The following is a 24,811-nucleotide window of genomic DNA, read 5'->3' as shown; positions in this document are numbered from 1 at the left end:
CAGTGAGAGCCCGTGCAGCAGCCTGGGCGTGCAGGCAGAGGAACGTGTGTGTCCCAGGAGCAGGCGGGAACCTGTGATTATGGAGTTTCAGCAACGGTGCTTGCATGTCTCCTGTCCACCTGGGCTTTTTAGGCTATGCAGGCTTTTTCTTCCTCCCTTCTTGCCTTCTTATTTACATATCACACACATCCTCTTTGTAAAGTTATTTTAAATAATTTATTAGATTGATCTTTTAAAAATTGTACCTTGGCTAAATGTCATCAGGGAAAAAAAAGTCTTTCTCAACTTATTTAAGGGTTTCTACTGCAGTAGAACAGTTACCTGCTTCACTGCTGATATTCTAAAAATACCTCCATGTCCATACTATTATCCATTCTTCACGTCCAATTGCTCTGTTATGGTAATAGTCAGAAGCACACCATGCAGTAATTACTTACAGCTGACTGAAGAAAAGAATATTCAACTCCCCCACTGTTCCACTAGAAGGTCTTTATGCACTATTAACTCATTCCTGTTTATTAATACTCTACTGGTAATTCAGACTGCTGCCTCTCAGGTTTGTAATAGGAGGACTATTAAACAGCAATTACTGACCATATGGGTTGGTGAATATTTGTTGTTTTTGGTGTGCTTCCCCCCTCCTTCCAACTTGTTTTTTTAAGAAGCTATATTACAATCTGGTAGAAGTATCATCTCACATGCATGCAACTCGCAAACATGGCTGTATTTCTCTCTTAGAGAAAGTGCATTTTTCATTGCTAGCTAAGGAAAGAGAGATTATGGGGCAAACAAGAAATGTGCTAGATTCTTCTGTGAGAAGCCCTCCTCCTTGTGAAGATATCTTGGATTTTACCAAGTCATTGGGTGGCCTGTTTTCTCTTGTGGATGTCTGAGAGGGCACAGTCTCAACTTTTATCGCCACCAGTATCAGAAAAGCAAACACGTGCGTTGAAGAATCTAATACCACTCTCCCATTCAAGTTCCTCCAAGCATTTTAAGTGGCTGCTTTAAAATTTAAGATTTAGCAATTCCATCTCCCAAAGAGCAGGTATGTGAACCAGGGGAGATGAGGAGGAACTCCCCCTGAGAGAGGGATGGCGTGAGTAATGGGTTCAAGTGAGGCAAGCAGGTGGTAAATGATGATTACGGTAATAATAATGTGTGCCTCTCTCGCAGGTAGTGAGCACTAAGTGTGCTGCAAGCATTACACACATTCAAATGGAGCTGTCTTTGAGATATATAGGAGTCTACAAGCTCATTTCTTCTGGAAAATGATGGATCGAGGGCCAGAACAGGTAAGTTCTTTGACCGCCATCCTCCATCAAGGCTGTGGTAAGGACTGGGGGTCTGGGATCTTTGTAATATCAAAGTATGCTTCAGAGGAGGAAGCACATTCTGTTTTCCTTAGAACCTTTGAGCTTTCTCCTTCTTTCCCTTAAGAGGTCATTTGCGGTTAAATCTTTCTAGTCCTGCAATGAACAGGTCAACACTTCCCCCAGCCCCATACACTTCAAAACTCCAGCTTGCACTGATCTTGCCCTTTGCAAACTGCCAAACAGAGTTAGTGTGTATGCCATGCCTTCAGCAGGCAGCTTTAGCTAATTTAGCACTCTTCTTTAATACCTGAGGGTGTTGTGGGAAGAAGTTGTTGTTGTTGTTGTTGTTGTTGTTTTCCCTCCCAGATACTCTCTAAATTCTTAATGACAGGGACCATATCTTTTAAACTTTTCTTCTGACTCTCCCCACCCCCAGCTCAGTAGTGGATAATCAGTGCTAAGTAGAAACTGGAAGAATTCTATAAAAACACGCTGGAGGAAAAAGGAATGGTAGTTTCTAAGCATTCTCACTCCTTAGAGTTGTAGAAACTGCAGTTTCTAGGTGAAAGCAGAGGAAAACGACAACCACAAAACCCAAACAATCATAAGCTCAAATCAAAAAACTGTTCTGTGTCCCAAAGACTAGCAGTGCCAATGCAAAGGATAGGTGACATTTGGTGTTTAATGCCTATCTGTTGAATGGAATGTAAATGTGTTGAGTCAGAACCTCTGAAAATCCTGGAACTTTCTCACTGTGGGTCAAAGATTTTATTTTCATCCATCCCCTTTAGACTGAATCTAGAATTCTAGGTTGCTGACAATTTGGTGTACACTTAAAGGGGGAAGGGACTTCGTTAAAAATCTCTGTGGGTAATACAGGTTGAACCCAATGACACAGGGTGACCCAAGAAGGACTTGAACTACCTCATGTGACTAGAGGGCCAAGCTTGCCCTCAAATTAAGGATTAAGGGAGCTGACAGGCACCGAAAGATTAGCTACTCCAGTGAATGTCAAACATCATTGATGTTATTATTATTAGTTTTTGTTTTTTACATGGGAATTTTTTTCTCCAGTTACTCCTTGAGCAGAATCCTGGTACATAGAGCAGATAGAACAGCTCCGACTATAGTTGAGTAGTTAAGCATGGATGGCTCACCTACCAATTCACCCAATAAAACTGAGAGGCACCCCTGGGAGAGCCTGTCTCTTCAGGAATTTTTTCTAATAATTTTGATACAAACATGTAGACTGAATATATAATCTCAAATCCATACAGCTAACAGCGGAATTGCCCCTGGAATCCTATCTTTGTTTTCACCTCAGCTTTACTGAGATATTATTGACATTTTATTTTAAATGAATTTAAGGTATATAACATGACGTTTTGCTGTATGTGTACATTGTGAAGTGATCACCACAGTCCAGCTCATTAACATATCAACTCAGTTCTTTTTTGTTTATTGTGAGAATCCTTGTGACCTGCTCAGAAAATTACAAGGATACATTATTATCAACTCTAATCACCATGCTGTAATTAGATGTACAAAACTTATTCATCCTATGATTGAAAATTTGTACCCTTTGACCAAAAATCCCATTTTCTGCTGCCCTGGGTAACTAATCTTCTACCCTCTGTTTCTGTGAATTCAATACGTAGGTGTGATATATATTTCACATTTTCTTTATCTGTTCATTTGCCAATGATCAGTTAGGTTCATTCCACATCTGAGCTATTGTGAATAATCAACCTTTGTTCCTTAGTTGAGCTTTTATTTGTGTTGCTATCTGTGCTAATAAATTAAGTCATTGTCACCAGAAGTTTAAAGTCAGATGAGTCAAGGAGAATTGGGTGGTAAATTAGTTTCTCAGGCTGGTATAACAAAATGGCAATTGATAGAAGAGCTTAGACTACAAGCATTTATTTTTTTATGGAGCTGGTAAACACCATGACAAAGTGCAAGATCATGTAGTGTTAGTGAGGCTCCAATTCCTAGTATGTAGAACAGTCTTCTTGTGTCTTCATATGGCCTTTCCTTGTTGATCCACTTGGAGTTAGAGCTGTCTTCTTTACAAGGGTATTCGTCTCATCATGATGGATGTACAGTCATGACATAATCCAACCCTAATTATCTATGAAAGGCTCATTTCATATTAGGGATTAAGATTTAAACATGTGACTTGAGAGGATCGTAATTATTCATTCCATAGTATTCATCCCCACTGCCCCCAAATTCATCAGACAAAAGTCAAAAGTTTCATTTAAGCCTCATCTAAATAAGATAGGTGTTATGCAATTCATCTTAAAGCAAAAATTCCTGTCTACTTGTGAACTTGTTAGACCAAATATGTTGTGTATTCAGAAAATACAGTGGTGAGACTGGTATGAAACAAATATTTCCATTTCAAAATGGAAAAATCTTTACATAATAATTATTGAAATCATTCTTAATTTTGACAGATGCAAACATGTACATATTTATGAAGTAACGTGTGAGTTGTTTTTTGTTTGTTTGTTTGTTTAAGATTTATTCAGGCCCAATGTGGTGGCCTAGCGCCCAAAGCCCTCGCTCCGGTAGGGCTGCCAGTTCTAATCCTGGTGGCCTAGCTTCCCATCCAGGACCCTGCTTGTGCTTAGGAAAGCGGTTGAGGGCGACCCAAGACCCAAGGTCTTGGGACCCTGCAACTGAGTGGAAGACCTGGAAGACGTTCTTGGCTTCTGGCTTCAGATCAGCACAGCTCTGACCATTATAGTCACTCGAGGAGTGAATCATCAGATGGAAAATCTTCCTCTCTGTCTCTTCTCCTCTCTGTGTATCTGATTTTGCAATAAAAAGATTTATTTACAAGTACAGAAATAGAGAGATCTTCTGTCTGCAGGCTCATTCCTCATCTGCTGCAATGTCTGTGATTCAACTGGGCCAAAGCCAAAAACCAGAATCCAAAAGCTTCTCCCAGGTTCTCACATGGTTGCAGGCACCCAAGCACTTGAGCCATCCTCAGTTTATTAGCACTTCCCAGGGTCATTAGCAAGGAGCTGGATCAGAAGCAGGGAGGCAGAAATAAGTATTTGGCACACATATGAGAAGCCAGGGTTGCTGGTGGGAGCTCAACCTGCTATGCCACAAGGCCAGCCCACATGTGATATTATAATGCATGCTTATGTTGTATAATAGCAAATCAGATGAAACCACCTGGCCTAGTGAAATGGAGATAGGGTCACCTTGGAGTCACTTAGTGATTCAGTCTTGCCTTGTATTTAAGAATAGAATATGTTCACAGCGAAATAGTGCTATGATCCATTCCTGCAGAGATTAAGAAGTTCAAAGGTCTTTCTTCATTTCACCGCTGCTCTGTGGGGAAACACAAACATGTGTTCAGTAGTAGAGAGAGTAAACAGAAGCCCTTGAATAAGGAGGGAGAGCTGCTTTAGGGTTTTAAATGCTAAAGCAGTGTGGTGTGTTAGGGGTTATGTAAACTTGGCCACTCTTGCACCTGCATGGACAGAATCCAGCACTGGTTTCAGCCTAACTTTAATGTGCTGTAATTTTCTGGTTCTGGACGACACGTTTATATCTGTTTCAAACCTGCCCTCGTCAAGAGTAACCAAACACTTCCTATGGTTCTGAAAATTAAGCCTTCAACATAATATACAATAGGCTATAATCTCTTATAGCATTTAAAGAACATTGGGGAGAAAATGACCATGTTGCATATTATCTTTTCATTCTCTCACTAGTAGAGGCAGCAGAATGTAATAAAGAACGTGGGCGACGGTCATTAGATATCTGTTGTCTTAGGGGCACATTACTAGACCTCCCTTAACAGCCAAGTCCTTATGTGCAAATTAAGACCCTGTACGTTATCTTTGCTTCTGAAACATGTTTGGCTTTACTGAGTCGTTAGCATAGCCAGTGCTCCCTATATGGTCACTGTGAGTTGAACTGTATTAAGAGAAAACAAATGGTTACAGGCAGTCATACCACGAATAAAATGCTCATACAGGTCATGAATTAAATTTAGGTTATATGACAAAGACACTTATTTCTGATATCGATGAAAACTCAAAATATTTCAGGAAGGTGGTATTAAGCCTTGTAAAATATCATCCAGCTGTGACTTGGAACTGCAGAAATTTCCACATGGGTAAGAACATCTGGGCAATTTGTAGGCTTGGCTTCAGAGATTCACTGATACAACACATAGTTGTTTTTTTATGTTTCATTATTCATAAACATATATGAAGGTGGTACCGTTGATTCATTCAATAACTGATTTACATGATATGTTTCTATGGAAGAAAATTCTGCATGTCAAACAGGTTTCATTGTTGAGAATTATGCCCGTAAAAAGACAAACCTCAATTCTGAAGAGTTAATTATATCACTGGGAAGAAAAGTTGTGTGATTTCCAAAGGTAAATAACTCTATACAATAATGTATAATAAAGATCAATAGAAGAATAAAGCACAGGGGTCGCCTTTCTTGGGTCCTTTGGCCCACACTGGGGGGTTTGGAGGTGTGAGCTTGCAGAATGGCATAGGTGGGGGCATCCGAGGAGCTGGGACTTACGTCCTGGTGAGGAATGACCTCTGAGGGATTTTCATCAATAAGGCTACTGTTCCTGCAGATCTGAGTTTCCGCAGTGGCTTAGACAGAGCAGAGATTTGCATACCCAGATGCACATATAAGATATGGCAGTCCACTGGGGGCCTGGCAAGGACATCAGATACCATAGCAGATGATGGAGGGCAGATGGAGGGAGGATGGTTGAGAGAGTATGTTGTAGGTGATAAATGACTACTGAGGATCTTCCATTGAAAAAGCCACTGTGCTTGAAAATAAGCAAGGGGACTGAGACTGAGCAGTTTGGAGCGGGGAAGAGGAAGACCTTTAAGGCTCAGACCAATGCTCCAGCCCATGCTGGAGACCTGTGTTGGGCTAATGTCAACCACCACTGAATATCACTGGGACTCACTAAAGCTAGGGCTAGGGGTGCATACCTGGCAGGGCTAGATCACAGTACCTATCAGTGAGAGTTGGAACAGGGGATAGGCAATGACGCTAAACAGCATGTGAGAGAATCAGGTCTTGGAGCAGATTCTCGGGTAGGGATGTGGTTTCTCCCCATATGAGGAGATGCCCTCCTTCTCCCAGATACAGGGAGAAGAAATAGGTATTTTTGGAAACAATGGTCTTACACACTTTCCCCTGAACCTTGATCCTTCCACCCTGATCAACTCTATAAACATCATCAAATAGACAGGTGGATCTTTTGACTTTTTAAAAGGATGTTTTGCTCAATGGGAATTGCTTTTATTAGTAAGAGTACAGAGGAGCTTTAGAGAACATGGAAAAGGAAAAAAGATACCTGGGGGCGGGGGTGGGCAGAAACTACTAGAGGAGCAGGTAGGAACTAAAAAGTGATTAGAAAATACCAGAACATACAAGTGACATGGCAAAGGTTGGGTAATCCCAATGAGCTGGCTTAGACTTGATTTCCAATTTCAGTTTCTTTTGCCCTGGAAACTGCTGGGAGGCCCTGTAGGATTCCAGGGTCTGCAAGGGTGCATTGTAGTGAAGAATAAAAAGGAGAAACAGGAGATGATGGATGAAGGCAAAGAATCAGACAGGAACCAGGATGAGAGGAACACTTGTTCAATGAGGTGGAAGACAGGAGGAAATTCATCAAAAATTATTATGAAGTGGTTTAGACGTTAAACTCCCAAAGTCAGGTATGAAAAGAAAGGTAACTTTTTTTTTTTTTAACCTACATACTTCTTCCATTTTGAGACAACCCCCTCCTCCAAGGGGAGAAATGTAATCTCAGTCATTTCATCTTCGCCCAGCAAACCTCTGAGTCTGTTCTTCCTGAGGCCTTTAGTAGTCCTGGTGGGAAGGGTTGCAGCATCTGCCATTCCTGTCCCAGGCACCAAACGCTGAGCAGCAGCATAGAGGCACCACTGGCTATTATCCATAAGGAGCTCAGGAGTTCCCATGGCCTGCTCTGTTCTCTTCTTCACTAAGAGTCAGGATCTAAGTGCAGTCATAGGGGTGGGAAGTCCAGGGACCCATTTACCACCTGGAAGAGCTAAGCAATGACCTCCTTCCCATGTTCTCGCAGGCTTCTGTGAGTTCTACCATGTGTCATCCTTGCTTTCAGAAAATGCAGTTACTTCAGAATTTCATGCCCCAGTGTCCTATTCTCCCAAGACTGTCTGGGTAGGATGAGCTTGTTTCTAGGCTTTTGTCTCCAACTTGCCTCCCAATTCAAAATATGAAGAGTTATGTCTCTTATTGAAGGCATATCAATAATCCTCGAATCATACCAAATCCTCTCTTCTATCTTTCCAATTTCATTGAGGCAAAAGCATCCTATAGGCAGGAAAAGACACAAAAAAGCTATGTGACTTGCCCAACATCACAGAGCTTGCCAGTGACAAGAAGAATGATAATAAAAATGTTAACCTCCTTCTCCACTGCCCTTCTTTCTTCTCTCCCCAAACCGTCCCCTCCTCTTCCCCTGCCCTGCTCCTTGCTTCTCCCTTCCCCTTTCCTCCCTTCTTTGCTGTCTCTCTTGGATTTTCTTTATTTTCCTCTCTCTCTTCTTTTTGACTTTCTCTTTTTTCTTCCAAGGTGACATATTATGTTCCAGAGGTGGCATGCATCAACTCAGTGCAAAACACTGAACAAATTAAACAGGATCCCAATTTTCATGAATTTCAAGTCATGGAAATGGACATTGCATAAGTATATTCACAGATTTCCATTTTTCCTTTTTAAAGAAAACATTTATTTTTATTTAAAAGAATAATAGAAGGAGGAAGAGAGAGAAAGAGAGAGAGAGAGAAGTCTTCCATCCACTGGTTCACTCACCAAATGCCAGATCTGGGCCACAACTGCCAAATCTGGGCTGGTTTGAAACTTGGAGCCAGGAGTGTCTCCTGGGTCTCCCACATTGATGCCATGGTCCACGGACTTGGGCTATCATCTGCTACTTTCCCAAGCCATTAGCAGGGAGTGGATTGAAAGTAGAACAGTCAGGACTTGAACTGGAGTCTATATAGGGTGGCAGCACCGCAAAGGGAGGCTTAGCTTGCAATAACACAGTGCTAGCCCCTAAAGGAGAATATTATGATCTCTGATTTCCTAAAAGATTTTTATTAACTTAATGTTAAAAACTCTTCTTCAAGGGAATAAAAAGCATCCCTGATAGTTAAGTGCAATTTTAAAACAAATTTTTAGAAAATGATAGCTTAAGAAGAATTAGTGCATCACTTTCTGTGCCCTCACTTTGTCCTGCTACCTCTCCATCACTTTCTGTGATAACTTGGGAGACAGCATTTCCAGGTGATGCAATTTTTTTTTACTTGGAGTCTGTGAGTCACCAATCCAGAATTCTCTTCTAACCCTTGAGCTGTTCCTACTATGAGCACCAGTGTTCTCGGGTCAACTCGTACTGGATCATGATAGGCTCTGATTCAATATTCAAGACTTGTTAGCTGGTTACTATGCACAGCTACTATTACAACTGAAATAAGGCAAACTTAAATGAATTACATTACAAAAAAGAGAAAACATATAATTTTTGGTCCTTCCTAATTATGTTTCTGCTTCCAGAAAATTTTGGAGGCTATTTTGATCAACTATTCCTGTGCTAGAAATACCATAGCATGGTTTTGTCTGGTCAATGCTTTTCTAGTTCATGTTCAGTGGCATCAGGTGGGAATCAAATACCCAGCCATCCAGATAGTATTTTACACCTCCAAAACCAGCATATACTACAGCACCTATTAGTTTTGCTAATATTCTAGACATAGGAATGTGATGAAGAAATATTAATACAGTTTAAAGATGTGTCAGGTTGTGGCTGTTTCATTGTGAATGGCATACAAAAGTTGAAAATTTTTAAAAATTAATATTCCACTTAGCAAAGAAGTTGCATTGGTGAAAAGATATTTGTTGACATGCATGGAGGAAGATCATATGCAAATATGGGAGCAGATACCATCCGCAGGTCCAAGAAGGGGTCCTGTGACAGAACCTGACCTTATGACCCACAGTGGAATCCAGCCTTCCAAAAAGCTCATTTTGGATTGCTTACTTTAAGAGTTGTGAGAGTGTAAACTTCCGCTGCTTAAATCACTCATGTCGTGGTGCTCTCCTATGGAAGCACTAATAAATATACTGGCCATCAAGGTCTCACATATCTGTAGTTGATGCTTACAGTGTCAGCCATTCCCACGACAATGATATGTACCAAATTATTCTCAAAATCAAGGGCATGCAACAGAAAATGTCATTTTTCAAAAGATTTGTTTATTTTTATTTGGAAGACAGATTTTACAGAGAAAGAAGGAAGGACAGAGGGAAATATTTCATCTGCTGGTTTATTCCCCAAATGGCTACAATCCAAAGCCAGGAGCCTCTTCTGGGTCTCCAACATGGGTTCAGTGTCCCACTGACTTGAGCCAACCTTCACTGCTTTTCCAATCCGTAAGCGGAGAACTGGATTTGCAGCAGAGAAGCTGGGACACAAACTGCTACTCATATGGGTTGCTGGCACATAGGGTGGAAGATTAGCATACTGAGCGACTGTGCTAAGCCCACAAGTTATTTTTTTAATTGATTTATTTTATTTTTATTGGAAAGTCAGATTTACGGAGAGAAGGAAAGACAGAAGGAAAGATCTTCCGTCCACTGGTTCATTCCCTAAGTGGCTACAATAGCCAGAGCTGAGCTTTTCTGAAGTCAGGAGCCAAGAGCTTCTTCTGGGTCTCCCACATGGATGTAGGGTTCCAACACTTTGAGCCATCCTCTACTGCTTTCCAAGGCCACAGGCAGAGAGCGGGATGGAAGGTGGAACAGCCAGGATACGAACCAGAACCGATGTGGGAATACAGCACATGCAAGGTGAGGACTTTAGCCAATAGGCCATCATGTTAGGCCCCAAAGTGTTATTTTTAATTAATTTTTGGGTGGGTTCGCTAGAGAGCAGGACTCTTCTACAGGCTATGGAATACCTAGGATAATTCTACTCATGCTGGGAACTACGTTGAGAGAGCAGAGACTATCTGGGATATATTATCCCCTGGCTGGCAACAACAAAAGCCTAAGATAGCAAGCCCAAGTATTTAAGTTCTGTGCTCACATGTGCCCCCAAATGCCCCACTAATCAAAGAAAATCACACAGTGAAACTCAGTGTCAGCGAATGGAGACTATTAGGACAACCAAAGCCAAAATGGTAACAGAAACATAAAATACATGCAAAGGAAGAGTTAAAGACAAAAATTCAGGCTATGGCACTTCCTCTGCAGAGACAGAAGATAGGAGACAATGACCTTTGAAGTCCGTTTCTCTGAGATGTGTGGTTCCATGGCTTGTATTTAGACTCTAACTTTGTTGAGAGGTTACTGTGTACCAAATTCTGATCTAAGTGTTTTATAAAGTTTATTCAGCTAAACCACACAGATCTTTGCTTGTTATAAACAGTACCTTGCATGGCCTGATGAAGTATAAGATTATGAATTTTGGTGTCACACATCAAATGGTAATTTAGCATTTGTAAGACACTACAAATGCATACTGAGAATAAGGGTATAGAGGCATTCCCACCCTTATCAAAGCATCCGCAAACCAGCCACATCATTGACACATGGCATCATGTTTGTTTTGACATTTTTCTTGATTCAAGCTAAAGGACAAAGCACACAATTCAAGTTTTGCCTTTAGAGGAACAGTTGGCCTACTTACCAAGATGTATAAAAAAATGAAGTTTCAGAAAACACTTATAGCCAAGGCTATGTAAGAACTCAGCATCTTAGGACTCCAAGGCAGGACACTGGGAGTGGGAAGGTCTGGCAGATTCAAATAACCTCTCCATATTGTCCCATTCGTGTCAACACCTATATGTGTCATTTGTGCTTCTGCCTCAAAACAGTGTCTAAATGTTCTTTGTAAAGGAATTATGATCTGAAAATTTCATTGGCGACTCAAAATCAAAACCTAGTTCTAAAAGAAGCATGATGATGATTGCTATTTCTTAACTTTAAAGACACATAAAATGAAATTGGGCATCAGTTTCTCTGTGCTTTAGGAATTATTGAATTCTATACAAAACTCAAGTATTATAATGGAAATCCACCAAAAAACAGACTTTTCTAAAACAGTAAATGTGTCATCAAAAGGGCTATACATTTGCTTATTGTTGGCATATAAATTAGGTTGTAAGTGGCCAATGCAAGACTCTTGTAAAAGAAATTTGAGTATAAACAAATCTATTTTAATATGCTTAACATTTTTATCAGCATCAAGTACTTTCTACTAATCTTGATCTATAAGCATTTGTGAGTTTTCAGCTGTGCTTATGTCTCTTGCCTATAATTCACTCCCTTTGCTAGAAGAAAGTGGGTTGGTTACCACATGGTAAAGTTAAATGGGGATCCTGAAGCTGATGACATTTAGTATACTTAAAATCACAACTCAGGGATGAAGGAGTGACCAGAACCTTCATCTCTGTGGCAAACATTGAAGTCGAGAAAGAGAGAGAAGCTGCCTCACAGTCCTTCAATTGTGTTCATTTATTCCAGACCAAGCTGTTTACACCTTAAAATTCAAAAAGGTCATCTCTGAACTGATCCTTGAGGCCTTGGGTGAAAATTTCTCTAAGAACGCCCAAGCTCCACACCCAGAGAGTATGCACTCAGGGTATGAATTTCTAGCCATGTTTCAGAATTTGTGCTCACAGCAGCAGCCCAAGCCCCTGACAGAAGGTAGTTTAGTCACCTTGGCAAATGACTTTATGTTGGTTATTCTCTTAGTAAGTAGTTCTATTGAGAAAATGCAATAAACCTGAAGGAAAACAGCACTGGAGCAGGTGTTCTAGCTGTTGGATAAAAAGTCATTAGAGTGACATTACTCAATCAGTTTGTTGCTCTTATCACGGTATATTATTTATTGGAAGCATTGTATGTGCCATTTTTTAAATGAATTCCAGATCTAAAAGTATTTTTTTTTCCTTTAGATATACCACAGCAGAAGAAAATTATGTTTGTGGAAGATGAACCAGAGAAATTTTAATTCTGTTTAGAACAAAGCTCTATCCTGAGCTGATTTAAAACCAAGTGTAACATTAAGCAAGACACTCGTGATATTTTTTCTCTTATGTTTAGCTTTCTCAAACCCCAAATGTTGCATTTGAGGGATTAAAGAAAACTAAAACAAAACCCCTATTTTGTTTTAGTTTATCACGTGAAACATTTGAAAAGAGAAGTGTATACATTAAGTGATTCTATGGATACTTAAGGCACAGAGCAAGCACAGGCTTCATATGACGGCGTTTTATTTCAGTATGAAAAGAAAACTGATACAGAAGGATGCCTTCTTCTCATGAAATCAATTGAAAGCAACAGTGATAGCAGTTTGTAGCCATCTTACTTAGTGAAACTAAACAAAGCTTTCCAGTTTAACGTCTTTTAGTGAAGACAAACTGGTATGTTAAGCAACCAATATTCTGCAAACATCTGTCTCAATAAACAAGTTTTGTGATTCGCAACTACCCTAGTTCTGTGTTGTCTCCTCCAACACGATCACAATTTAGAGAACCTAACATGAAGGAAGAGACATTGAGATTAGGAACCAGAAACACAAAGGAGATGCTGTATTTAAAATAGAGCAGTAGCCTTGAAATTGAGGCACAACAGATTGTGCTGCCTATGATAAGACTGTTAAGAAGCTTCCTGTCATCCCCTTGAGACTATATCAAGTTGCCTTGGATGTGACACTAAACATTCTATAGATGCACAAAAAGAAATCTTTTCTTTTCCTACAATGGTTAGTACAAATAAATGACTCATGTCAAAAGTAAATATGCTTAGGCAAGGAGCATGGTAAAAATTACAGGATTCCCCATAACTGAGTCTGAGTGCAGGCTTGGCCACTCACATTCTAATCCAGCTTCCTGTGGTGTACAGTCAGGAAGGCTGAAATGATGGGTACGTGTTTTGGATCCCTGACCTTAATTTGGGAGACCTAGCTTGAATTCCAGGCTCCTGGTCTTGCCTTGGTTCAGCCCAGGCTGTTGAAACATTTGGAGAGTGAGCCAGCAGAAGGAAGATCTTTCTCTATCTCTCTGTGGTTCTCTTTCTGGTGTCTGCCTTTCAAATCAAATTTAAAAAAAGTGAATGAACATGGTATATGTATGTAATAAGTAGTCATTGACAGAGGAGCAACAAGGGGAGGTCTTGGAGCTCATATTCTGTAGTTTGCACTGAGCGATTCATCAGCTAGAAAGGAAGGTAGAACAAAGATAACAGTCAACAAAAAAAGAATCTGACCCAGCTCTGCTTCCAGCTTTTTGATTATTTCCTCATTGTGAAAGGAAATTATCTTCCAATTCTAAGATCCTTTATTTTGCCTCATTCATTCTATTATTGAGGCATTCCTGAATTTTTAATTTGCTCCACTGTTTCCTTCATTTCTAATAATTCAGCTTGATTTTGTTTCAGTGCTGTTATTTCCTGTGTGACATATTGCTTAAATCCATGCATGTGCTTTTCATTGTCGATAAGAAGCTTTATAGCGACTGTTTTGAATTCTGTATCCCTGATTTTCTCAGCATATTCCTCAGTTAACTCTGAGGTTGGCAAAGGCTTTTGCTCTTTTGCAGGGGGAGTCTTCAGTAATACTCATTGTATCTCTGTCTCTCCTTCTGCTCTTGGTCATTGTACTTCTGATAATCAGATTATTCTCCTTGGAGCAGGTTTCCACACTGTATCAACCACAGTTCTGAAATTCAACTTTACTTATTGTATTTGGTACTCGGTTCTTTGTTTGCAGTCACTTGTGCCACTCTCTCCAGCAAGTTTCAGATCTGAGCTTTTAGGTTAGACTTCCAGCAAGGACTCAAGAGTCCTAGCTCCTGGCTGGCCATTCTCCACCTCCTGTGATCCCATGCTGGGGCTATACTGTTCTCTGTTTAACCTTTCTCCCATTTCCAGTTTGAACAGTTCCCAGGATTAGGGAAACACAAAGTGTCCTAAATAGCTAGGTTGTTGGTGGTGCTGATCTTGCCAGAACCTGCTGACCGTTAGGTCTGAAGGCCACATGGACCTATTTTGAGTCATAGGTTGCCAAAATCAGTAGTATTATCCCTGTGGGACCATTGCAATGGATTGAGCTCAGTGAGTCCCCTCCCAGCTCAGTGCATGTGCAGCTCACTGTTGCCTTTGCAGTCTCAAAGCCTTTGCCACACTGTACAAAACTGATGTATCAATCAGTGAACAACACATTGCTAAATGACAGGACCAAATTAACACCTATTCATATTAACCTTGAATGTAAATGGCTTAAACTCATCAATCAAATGTCAGATCAACAGAAACTGCATCTCATGGATTTTAATGTTTCTGTTTTTAGTTACATTGCTTTACAACAGTTTTTTTCTTCTCATTAAACTCTTCACTGACTCACAGATCATACAGTAGCATTGTTCTCTTCAAGAAGATTTTTGATCTTCTTTTTCATTTCTTCAGAGCCACATTAGTCATTCAGTAGCATGTTATTTAACTTCACGGCATTTTTTCTTCCTGTTGCTGATTTTGTTTTGTGGCTTTGCATTTAAGTGGATGTATAGTAACTGTGTAATGGAAACCATCATATCTGGTAGCATTTTGTTTAACTTCATAGCATTGTAAATTTCTCATTTTCTTCCTGTTGTTAATTTTGTTTTGTGGCTTTTCACTTGGGGGCATTTATAGTGATTGTGTAGTGGAAATTGTCATATCCAGATGTGAGGATACGATGCAGAGTTCATCTTTATTTCCAGATCAAGGGTGAAACTATGGGGTATGTTATGACAATGGAATACTGAACTCTTTGCCATTGCCCATGCCCACAATGGTGGACACATGACAGTTTATGCAGAAGTATACTGTTGTAATGATATGGGAGAACTCAGTGGGATAGGGGATTTGAGGAGAGGGAAGGGGAAATCCCAGGGCCTATGGAACTGTATCATAAAATGATAATAATATTAAAAATTAAAAAGAAAAAAAGAATTTAAAACACGAAGTTTTATAGATCGTTGGTAATTAGTGCCATTCATCTGTTTCCCATTTCTCATTAGAAAAAAAACAGGTAGTCATGAGTGCAAGTATGTCACAATTAGTGATGTTAATGAAAGATAAAACATAGTGGAGACATTGGAGGGAGAAGGAGAATAGAAGTATTTCACTTGATGGTATAATTTTTATGAAATGTACATTCCTCCTGGCATTGATACTTTTTCATAAAGGTTTACAACTTAGGGAATATGTTCAATTGATAAAAATAGAAACATATATGGTAATGGTAGTAGATGAATGTCATTCAAGGACAGTGTGACCACCAGTGTTTCTTATATACTAGCAAGCCATTATTTTGTGTCTTTGCCATGTGCCAGCAAATGCTCTAAGTCCATCTGGGAAGAACTTGCTTAAATACTCGTAAGGATGGAAATTGTCAGGGCTGACATTGTGGCATAGTGGTTAAAGCCATTTCTTGCAACATTAGCATCACATATTATTGCCAGTCTGTGTCCCAACTTCCCTACTCTCCATGCAGCTCATTGTGATTGGACTGGGATAACAGTGGGTAACGGTGGAAGATCTCCCCACCCCCTGCAACCTCGTGTTTGGACCTCTGACACCCATGTGGAATATCGGGCTGAAGCTCTTGGTGCCTGGCTTTGACCTGTACCGACACCAGCTGTTCCAGCCAAATGAGGAGTTGGCAGCTCTCTTACTGTTCCTCTCTATAACACTGACTTTAAAATAAAGTCATTCTTTGTTATGAAAAAGAATGGAATTGCCCCTTCCATTTTGCAAAAACTAAAACTAAAGAATAAAAAGCTGAACAGCTTACTCAAAGGAACATGATACTAAGTAGCACAACTGGGATCCAAAGTGCATTGCTATGCCTCTTCAACATGATGACCCCTCAGTGCACTTGTAATGAGAGAACACACCGAAACATGGATCTGTGTGAAAAATCTCTAGAGCAAATAGGGTGTAAATGATCAATCAGTTTACCTGTAGGCTGACATGGTTTAAGGTGTTAAGAATAATTCAATTATCAAAATAGTTTGAGAATGTATAGTTGAAGCAGTAACTGTACAACAAAATACTTCTTATGACAAACTTTTCTGGTTCTATTGATAAACGATTTGCAATTTATTTCAGCTTTTGATGTAAAATCATTAACTCATGAGCCATTGGGTTCACTAGGTACTTCAGTTCATGTTGATTTGAATATATTTCTGTTGAAGTATTGGCTTGCATTGGATTATATTAAAACATTGTGTATTAAATGACTGCTATGGATGCTAGGTTCACGTCAGTGGCTTGGTTTGTTCAAGATAATGAGAGGTAAATCCTATAATCCATTTTATTTCTAAGTCCTTATCTCTAGTCCTGATAATTTTTAGAATTGTATATTACTCAATTTCAGTCCTTTTCTGCCAAAGTAATGTTCTATTGAGAATGTAACGTTATGCTATGTCTAAGTATTATTTATCTTTTAGAAACTAAGGAGAAGAACCCAAGGATTTGGAGGAAGGTTTAGCCTGAAAAGGGAGAAGTTGTGCCTTCCCCTCCCTGGTTCTCCTGTGTGCCCAGCATCCAGTGAGCAGAAGAGAGGACAGCATTTGTGAACTAGTCACGTGCAGTGATTTCTTCATCTTTCTTAACAGATGTCGTGATGGAAATTCTGCCAGCCCTCTGCAAGTTGGTGTATTTCGGTAGGCCTTTTACTTTTTTTTTTTTTTAATTCCTCAAATACCCTAAGATAGAGCTGAGCAAATGGCACAAATTGAATGAATGAAAGTAGATAAGTACAAAGAGAAACATTTATTTAACCTCGGGAAGATAGACAAGTGGATGTTTCTTAACTTGGTAGATAGTGTAAGACTATTGGATCATCCTTCATGTGAATGTGCCTTTCCAGTTTTAAGAAAAGATTGCAATTTGGGGGAAATTCCTTTCTTTGCCAATAAGATATAAAAAGAGAAAAACGTCTAAATATTTGCAGTTCTTCCTTTAGAATTTTATGCCGTTTGCCTCTCTTCTCTTGCTTTTCCCCTATGCAATTTCTCCTTACAGATTCTGTCCATTGTGATTTTCATGAAGAAAGCAGTGACTGGCCAGACAGTGTTGAGGCTTAGTTTCATCTTTTCTCTATAGAGTCCTTCTGAGCTTGATTACATGCAATGCCCTTGTAGGCAAAATGTAAGATTTCCATCTTTGGCCCCAGCACGGTAACTTAACAGCTAAGAGTCCTCTCCTTCAATGTGCCAAGATCCCATATGGGCACTGGTTTTAATCCCGGCAGCCCCACTTCCCATCCAGCTCCCTGCCTGTGGCCTGGGAAAGCAGTGGAGGATGGCCCAAAGCCTTGAGACCCTGCACCTATGTGGGAGACCTGGAGGAAACTCCAGGCTCCTGGCTTTTGATCAGCTCAGCTCTGAATGTTGCAACCTCTTGGGGAGTGAATCAGTGGACAGAAGATCATCTCCTCTGTTTCTCCTCCTCTGTGTATATCTGACTTTGCAATAAAAATAAACAAATATTTTAAAAATTCCATCTTTATTAGCATGCTGTACCTATTAGATACACAGGAATTTTTAAAAATTTTATTAACCAATGAAGAACGTGATATTTTTGTGAGGCTCTCAAAGAAGATTTATAAGACATTTTAGAAATGTGCCCCTTTTATTCCCAAAGGAATTTTAGTTCCATATAAAAAATGCCCAAATGAGATTTTGGGAGATTTCATATGATTAACTCTTTACATTATCTTGTGGTAATTATATAGAAATCTCTATTTATGTAAACAGCTTAAATGTATCATAACATTAGAATAAGTGTACAAATACTGCATGTCAAATTAGGTTATAATCACTTTCAAGGGACGTAATTTCCTAGCAAAACAGATTCGTTTACATTTTGCAAAATAAAAAATAAGTGAAAATAACTATATAAAATCAGGCTTACAGCTGGACAGATCTTCTTGGCAATGGTCCAGACACAGTGCTGGGAAAGCCCCTCCAGCTGAGGAATACTTGGGAAGCTGAGGGATGCTTGGGAAAACTTAGCAGGCTGGGCCTGGAGAGGGGCCTTTCCGCTGCAGGCCTGATGGTGTACCCTGTTCCTGACTACCTGTGGGGATCTGCACAGCATTAACATTCAAGAGGGGTCTCTTGCTGTGAGGGTAGGGGAGGAGGGGGAGTGGAGTGGAAACTTGCTTAGTTGAGGAGAAAAAGAAAAGCAGTTCAACATTTCACCCTTAGGTAAAAAGCATCGCAGAGCAAGGCAGGAATCTTCTAAGTAGAAAGCAAGTGGATAAAACTGTTGGAATCATTGAGGCAGTTGAGAACCCTGGGATCATCTGGTCCACCCCGAAGGAGTCTCTGGCTACAGGGCTAAGCAGTAGTAGGAATGCTACTCAACTTGGCCTCTCAAATCTTGTATTACTTAAGACACAATTGGAGCTCATCCTGTTGAGAGGGAATTGTAAAACTACTCATGTTGATGCATTGGTTAAAAAATTACATTCTGGGGTTGGTACGGTGGCCTATCATGCTAATCCTTTGCCTGCAGTGCAGGCATCCCATATGGATGCTGGTTCGAATCTCTGCTACCTCCACTTCCAGTCTGGCTATCTGCTTATAGTTGAGGAAAGCAGCAGAGGATATCTGAAGTCCTTGGACTCCTGTACCTATGTGGGAGACCTTGAAGAAGCTGCTGACCCCTGGCTTCAGACCAGCCCAGCATGGGCCATTGTAGCCATTTGGGGAGTGAACCAGTGGATGGGAAATCTCTTTGTGTGTGTCTGTTTCTCTCTTTAAATCTGCCTGTCAGACAGAAATAAGTACATCTTAAAAAAAAATCCCACATTTCCCTGACTCAGCCAACACTTTCTGCCCCATTCTGTTGTGTCAATGGCAGAGAGTATAATTCTAAGTCTGTTATCATATGGCATTCTATGAGATCTTGGCATTATGTGCCACCAATAGTTTGTGCAGAACTGTTCATTCGCTTAGTCTCAGTGAACAAGGTGTATATATGACAATCTCTGTAAATGCTTCCACTCTCATTAGCCTTTGGTAACTTATTTTTAAAATTGATTTCTTATTTTTGATGCCACAGATTCTGACTTGGGGGTAATTTCGTCTGTCTGTTATCAAGTGAACTATGTACGCATGTTTAAATTTAATAAATATTATTTTTATTTCAAATGTTTGTTGAACACTTGCTCTGTACTATGCTGTACTATGTTAATTTCTTTCCCTGTCCCATTGTTTTAAATTATCCTGAGCAGAAGGTTTGTTAGCCAATCCCTACCTTCTGCCTGTTTCTGTTTTTGAAATAAAGCCAGTTCAACACACAGTCCCCCTTGCTTGTATATTGTCCGTCGCTGCTTTTGCACTATAATGGCAAAGTAAGGTAAAAAGAGTGCAGTGTGATCCGCAAAGATGAAAGACTTTGCTATCTGGCCTGTAACAGAAATTTTGTCAATGCAGGGTCCTAAGAGTAACACCTAATTATCTAGCTGGATTGATAAGAGAGCTAAATTAAAACAGATGACATCAAGCTGCCACAACTTGCCCTCAGCTGTCTGTGGCCTCAAGAAATAAGTCTGACAGTCAACAAGAGAGAACTCACAAAATCTTAGCATTGGGAGAAGTAGGGACCCCTCGCAGATTTGCTGAAATTGTTTTCAAACCCTATTTCTAGAACCATCCCTAATCCTTACTAATATGCAGACTTGCAGCTTTTGCATTACAAATTTATTGTTATTTCTTTTACCTCCCTTTTTTTTTCAGGAAAAAGGTAATTAGGCTATAAACAGAGGTCTGACAACTAATTTCAGTCAAGGCAAAATTAATACAAAGCAAGAAGATAATTTTAGCCATGTGAAATTAAAATAGATATATTTTAATGACACCCTAAAAAATTCTGTTCTAATTTTCTGCTCCTTTGTGTTCGCCCACCTTCCCCTGTTCCCTGATTTAGGGAAGCCAGCAGCTCGGCATTCCAGGCCCTCTCACTGTTCTTGCCTTCTGTCCTCACTGTTGATCTCTGGGTTGGAAAGCTGCTTTTCCTTCTCAGGGGTTTCTTTTAACTGAAAAGACCAGACCATCCCAGGGAAAGGGAGTCCCTCCCCAGTCCTGAAAATTTCAATTCTTCATTGACATTAATAAGAGCCGGTTTGCTAAAAGCTATACTGGGGCTTCAGGAATTTAAAGGTTAGCTGCGTTGTCTGTGTGAGCTTGCATGTGTGTGTGAATTTCCAGAGGGACATTCCAACACTGTCACTCCAGGAACATATTAAATACGCATCTCAATGTCAGTAACACCATGAGATGTTATCTCCAAAATTATCACCTGCCTTCACAAAACCATAACCCTAAAAATATTGATTGGTTAAAAGGTAGAATCTGAAGAAATGAGTCAGTGTCCCCCTGGATTATCCTAATCAAATAAGGATAGTATTAACCCAGATACTCACGGATCTGCCAGTGTTTGGTTTGAAATGTGGGCATCTCAACTAAAGTTATGTGTTTCATTCTTTTGAATATTTCTCCCAGACATTTAAATACATTACCACTAAGCCAGAACCAAGAAAAGCATAAAAAGCAATTTAGGGAATAAATTCAGCAAGTTTCCATTTGTACGAGATAGTAAAATTGTTGACATGCGTTATGAGACTTGCATATTTTTCAGCCTGTCAGGCCTCGGTCACATGTGTTTAATATGTTGGCTGCCAGGGGTTATGGAGAGAGGTCTCAGGCCCTTAGCAATGTTTCCTCATAAAAAGACAGTTTCCAAATCACCTGGCGTAGCTGTTTAGGCAAGTCGGAAGAAAAGCTTATTTCATTAATTATGCTACAAATGTAACTTCAATGGAGGGTAGCCAGCTAAATACAGGATGAGAGGACTGGTAGGGATGCTCTCCGTCGAAGTGTTGAGCTTTATGCAATTTTATTTAGAGGCACTTCCATTACTGAGGAAGCATGAGTTGATCGACTGTGTCTTAGAATTAACTACAGTGGGGAAAACACAAATTGCAAACCAGCATGAAGTCACAACGGAAAAGGAGAAAAAAGAAAAAGTAAAAGTCAGGGACTCATATCTACAATTCATTTTCCTTTACACAAAGAAGAATTGGACTGGCTGCCTGGAATTGGACATTTGTGGGAGCAACCCTAATTATTGCTAGACCAAGAGCTTAATGACAGGTGCTACATAATACGCCTTCCTTTCTATTCTCATTTGCTTCTGTGTGAGTGGAATCCAGATTTTTGTAGTTGGCAAATGATTATTCTACCTTTACTTGATGTCTTAGAATGAAATGTATTTGGGAAGGAAAGGGAGAATCTTGACTGGAAAAAATGCCTTTTTAAAGATTTATTTATTTTCATTGGACAAGCAGATTTACAGAGAGAGAGAGGAGAGACAAAGATCTTCTGTCCATTGGTTCACTCCCCAAGTGGCATAATAGCCAGAGCTCAGCCAGTCTAAGGCCATGAGCTTCTTCCGGGTCTCCCACGTGGGTGCAGGGTCCCAAGGTGTTGGGCCATCCTCCACTTTTATCCCAGGCCACAAGCAGGGAGCTGGTTGGGAAGTGAAGCAGCCAAGACATGAAGCAGTGCCCATATGGGATACCTGTGCTTGAAGTGAAGCATTAGCCAAAGGAGCCATTGTGCTGGCCCCTGGAAAATAGCTTGGATGCAAATTCTTTGCGTGAGATTCTGAAAGATTCCAGTGTCCTATTGTTTCTAGCAGACGGAGAAGGTGATGTAAACTTGGAACTTAACGGCAGCACTATCTCTCGTGGCTGCTGCTTGGTTCTCTCATGGAGTATTAAGCACAGCATTCTCTGTGTTTCCTTCATCTTTTTCATGAGTGACATTTAGTACTTCTAAAAATTAAGCTGTAGACCACTCCAAAAAAACACTGAAACTTTCCCCTCTTTCCTTGATGTTTGGAGACATTCATCTCAAGAATCAGAATTCAGAAAATGTCTATGCTTCCCCCAAACAACCAGATGGGATCTTCTCATGAAAACATTATCTACTGAAAAAATAACTATCCTATGATAAACGTCTTTGTGCCTCCAATGGTGCCACCAAGATGTATTTTTGTGAGCTACAGCAGTAAGTGCTGAGCAAAGCATGAAGATATTTAGCTGCTATGTGCATATCCCTTTCAGTTTCTCAAGATCTGGACAATAGGCTCTTTGACTGTTAGACAGTAAATTCACAACAAACTTGTTGACATGCGTATCTTTATTTTGGATATAAAAAAAAGAGACTTGACACAACTGAGGTGACTGGTAATGGGCAAATTCTTAACTAAAGCTCACGACTAGGCTTGTGAGCAGTAAACTAAGCTTCCTAGGTCCATCTACAAACAACACCTGTTTCCTAGGTAGAAATCTATTTTCTCTTTTTTACCTCTAACAACCCTGCACAAGAGTAAGACATGTTGAAAACCCTGTAAGTGTGTTTGAATTTCTTAAAGTAATGGTGTGTTTGAGCTGACTCCACAGTGGTTTAGCTCGCAAAAGCCAATTGAGCACATCTCTCCCCAACTTCCCTGGAGTGATTCAACATTGGCAGCTGAAATCAACCATGGTGGAAGTGTTCGCATTAAGGGAATTGCCAAGCATTGTGCCAAAGCTGTCCCCTTTCCCCTCCCAGTCCACACTAAGAGGGTTGGTTACTAAGCATCTACCAGCGCACTTCACATTTGAAAACTAAGGACTTGGGCAAAAACCCAGACCTATTTAGAATCTGTTCCAAGATGCTTGATTTATGAGACAGGACGCCATGTTCCCTTGTGTAAACTTTTGACTGTATCCCCTTTCTGTGTTTTGAAACTGTGTGTAGGAAGACATCAAACTATCTTCCTCAAAATGGAGAGTGAGGTCTAGAAATAAAATCAGCTATTTGTTTAAAGCTATGGGTGTCTGTGTACAGAGGAGTGTGCTTTAAATTACACATAATTTTAAGCAACTGTGTAAAAAGAGTTTTAAAAGTTTAATCATGCTGAACCAAGCATAGGAATTAAAAATTGAAAAGAAAATACAAAACTATACCTTGTTGTTCTGAATAAAAAAAAACTAAGTTTCCTTCTCATTTGCAATTATGATGCTAGGAATTTGCATAAAATGTATAAAATTAGAGATAATTGAACCACAGTAGCTATAAAAGTGGCTCTCCCATTTAAAAAATAAATCAGATGTCCACTAAAAGGGTGTAAGAGCCATTTCTCCTTGTCCTCCCTCTCCCATTTGGTCCTCTGGTATTTTTCACTCTTTTATAGCTGATTTTTATGGCCAAACAGTTCATGGAGTTTGTGGTTGCTCAGAGATGGCAGCTGGCCCAGGCAGGCCTGTTAACTTGGGCATGTTAAGGGCCCTTCAGCACCCAGGTCATTAGATCAAACCTAGAAAGACCTCAGGGAGGCTGTGTAAGGATTGGTGGTGCAGAAGCAGGGGGGAAAAACAAGGAGGAAAAGAAAAAGAAAACCAAAGGATAGAAAAGTGACTTTACAGTAAACTTGAGTAGCTATTTTTGTTTCCCTCTATCAGGGCTTCACCTGGGAGCCTCAGATTTAAAGAGGTCAGTCTAGAAAGGACCACAGATGCTGGCCTTGGCTTCCCATTGATGTTGTGACTGGAGGACACGCCTCTTCCACGGTAAGGTCTGTTCTCTGTTTCAGATGACCTTAAGACCAGCCTTAAGCGACTTTAAGAAGCAGGTCCTAATTCTGTTCCTGACTACCTGCTCTTGAGACGGACATCGGTGCTCCTGGTGTGCAGGTGCTTGGTGATACACACATTTGTTTTGCTTCTCCACTGAGATGTTCTAACATCAAGTGTGTGTGTGTGTGTGCTCTTGAACTAGGGGTAGTGTGTGTGTGTGTGTGTGTGTGTGTGTGTGTGTGTGTGTGTGTGTAGTGATGTGGTGTGCAGTTTCCACAGTATTAAAATATGACACATCCATATGAGAAAGATGATGAAGTTTTGAAAACCTGATGAAACTCAAACTGCATCAACAGAAAAAATGCTAACTTGTAGTTCCACTGATACAGAGTAAAATGATCACTACTTATTTAAAAGTGATGGTAAGCACTAATAACAAAGTGGTCTCTTGGAGTGAAATCTCCTGTACTAAACCTTTTTATCTCTTACCTGCAGGCCTCTGCTCATGCTGTGTCAGTATGTTATGCAATAGATCTCAAGGCATCTAAAAGGTAGGCCAAAAATGCTGGTGGGTCTGATCTGACATCCCCTGTTCTCGGGAATCTGGAGCTTTCACCGTCAAGCTCTGTCTGGAAAGGCCTTTCTCCAGGACAGTTCTTTACTACAAACGTTCCTTCTCAATCAACATCACATCTCTCTTAAAAGAAAGATATGCATTCTGCCATTCACTTGGATTACTACTATCTCTTTG

At 40.2% G+C, this 24,811-nt stretch overlaps 1 long non-coding RNA gene across 1 annotated transcript; it reads left to right on the top strand.

Moving 5' to 3' along the window:
• The first annotated feature begins 1,182 nt into the window (after positions 1–1,182).
• Positions 1,183–24,611, top strand: LOC121165343. Its single transcript, XR_005885217.1, has 4 exons — positions 1,183–1,295; positions 16,874–17,089; positions 23,947–24,054; positions 24,556–24,611. It is a non-coding gene; the product is annotated as an uncharacterized LOC121165343 (long non-coding RNA).
• The last annotated feature ends 200 nt before the right edge of the window (positions 24,612–24,811 follow it).

Source organism: Ochotona curzoniae, unplaced genomic scaffold (genome assembly GCF_017591425.1).
Source record: "Ochotona curzoniae isolate NIBS_2020 unplaced genomic scaffold, NIBS_Ocur_1.0 contig_883, whole genome shotgun sequence".
NCBI lineage: Eukaryota > Metazoa > Chordata > Mammalia > Lagomorpha > Ochotonidae > Ochotona > Ochotona curzoniae.
Note: the sequence above shows the minus strand (reverse complement) of the source record. Positions and strands in the feature narration are given on the sequence as shown.